The following is a 2,178-nucleotide window of genomic DNA, read 5'->3' on the forward strand; positions in this document are numbered from 1 at the left end:
CAGCTGGAAAGAGGTAAGCTATTTAAGCTGCATTGGACCTTGATGGTATATCATGCAAAGTTATTTGGTGATAGGGGTGTTAAGAAGTAGCTGGTGTGAAGTTGCTGAAATCGACGAATAAGCTTTCATAAGGTAAGTAGACTTGTGAATTATAAATCATAGCAGAAACTTATTAACTCATTTCACTAGATGTCCAGTTTTGTTGTTCAGTAATCTCCATCATGTCCATCCTTTAATAATAGAATGTGTACCCCATGGTTAAAAATACCAATATGCCTATAATAAAATACCAATATAAAATTATAAAAAGTATATATCGTCTTTCTAAATCATTCCCAAACATAAGATTGTTGTTTAGGCCATACATACCACGTAATATTAGAATAAGCACCTCTTAGTTTCAAAATACTTACAGTATAAATGATTTGTAATTTTACAGGTTGTTACCCCTTTATTCCCCAAACTTCGTATATTATTCCCTTATACCTACACGGAGGTACTGAATAGGTACACTATAATTACAAAAAAGTTACACTGTCAGGAAGTAAGAAATATGAGACTGTAAATGTCTTTGAGTTGAAGTCAATGAAAAATATCACAAAACCCTTTTAAAATGTATAAAATACAATAATGTCCGCATGTAATGTAATTTTCAGCTCTTTGAGAGTTTATATCCAATATATCCAATCCCATTTTAAATGGCCTTTCATGTCTGTGGGTTAATTGCAAGCACATGTTAATGGGTGAGATGTTTCAAGTTTCAAGCCTCTCCACCATTTCATAGGCAACCCACAAAAGCAGCATCTGATTCTTATTTTACATGATAGGATTTTTGTCTGCCATTTTGCAAGTGCCTTGTCTTGGAGACGTTTTTCTTATGCAGTGCTTCCTGTATCAGAAGCTGAAAATGTGTTCAAGTTTGCCAACAATGTTTGAGTAAACTGACAATATTTGTCATTACAGTTGCTCTTGTATTGTGTGGTCATCGCTTTCCTGTTGCTACATTAGGCAAACATGTACTTGTAACACCCCTGTTCTGTTTGTAGAGCTTGAGTTTTATGATATTAGCCTGTGAAAGCCTTAGGGAGTTGTGTTATTTGAAAGTTGGAGTTTTTTTTATGTATTAGAACGGTTTTTATATAACGGCAATTCATGACAAACAAGAATGTTGTTAAGCATTCGTATTGAACATACGGAGAAACTTTCGGCTGACATAAACATTTCATATTGTGTATAATTTATGTTTGTTGCAAGTAGAAAAAAGCCTTGGAAAGCGGTTTCTTTAAATGGCAGTGATGAATAAAATACTACAATAAAATTACAGTTACACTTTGTCATTGGAATCTACAAAACACAAACTTTCTAGAATCACATATTAAACCAAAGATGCAAAGGCTTTTGTTTGTTTATTTATTATGATTAATTAATTACATTTTGTTTTATTTGTATTTATTGATTTATTCTTTGACATCATATACGCGTCTAATGCCCAAAAATGTTGTATAGATAGTAGGCTGACATGAGGCTTTGAGTCACAACTGTATTGAAAGATCACCGTGTGTTCACACGCCCCTGTTTTACAGACACTCCCTCCAGTTAAATCGCGGATTCGGTAAAGAAAGACTACAACGCATCGCTTTTTCTCGTGCACTGACAGCTTTCTGCATCTGCCACAATCTCGTAAGTTGTATTCGATATTCTGATTTTACATCATAATGCTTTTGAAATTCACTGGCTGCATAATGAAAAATAAACGAATGGAGTGTTCTTTACTGTCCTCAAGTAACAATAAATAGTAGCATATAAATGTTTCTCTGCTCACATGGTAACGCAGAGTTTGCAAAATATTTGTTATCCAGATGGGAAAGTGGTTTAATGCACGCCACGTTTCTACCTTCATAAGACAAAGTCCAACTTTGCTTTCCGTAGTAAAGTTATAGTACAGTGATTCATTTATGCTCAGAAAAGTGACAGGCTTTGAATGCAGTACAGCAGTAAAGGAGGGACATAAAAAAAATCTTTGCAGGGTTTGTAGTTATGTAAAATCTGAAATGCATGTCATTGCTACTTTTATGCATATGCAGGTATACAGTTGCATTTGATTGTTTTTGGTAATAGGAACAATGTTGACTGCTATATAGACTTTTATACGTTATACATTATATATATATATATGTA

General features: G+C 33.7%; 1 protein-coding gene across 1 annotated transcript in view; it reads left to right on the forward strand.

Annotated features, from left to right (window-relative positions):
• Nucleotides 1-1,556: 1,556 nt before the first annotated feature.
• scinlb (scinderin like b) overlaps nucleotides 1,557-2,178 on the forward strand; it is a 13,769-nt gene continuing 13,147 nt past the window's right edge. The window contains exon 1 of the mRNA XM_016277146.1: nucleotides 1,557-1,680. The gene's annotated coding sequence lies outside the window, so the exon portion shown is untranslated. The remainder of the gene's footprint in view (nucleotides 1,681-2,178) is intronic.

The sequence above is a fragment of the Sinocyclocheilus grahami genome, unplaced genomic scaffold (assembly GCF_001515645.1).
Source record: "Sinocyclocheilus grahami isolate Dianchi unplaced genomic scaffold, SAMN03320097.WGS_v1.1 scaffold109.1, whole genome shotgun sequence".
Lineage (NCBI taxonomy): Eukaryota > Metazoa > Chordata > Actinopteri > Cypriniformes > Cyprinidae > Sinocyclocheilus > Sinocyclocheilus grahami.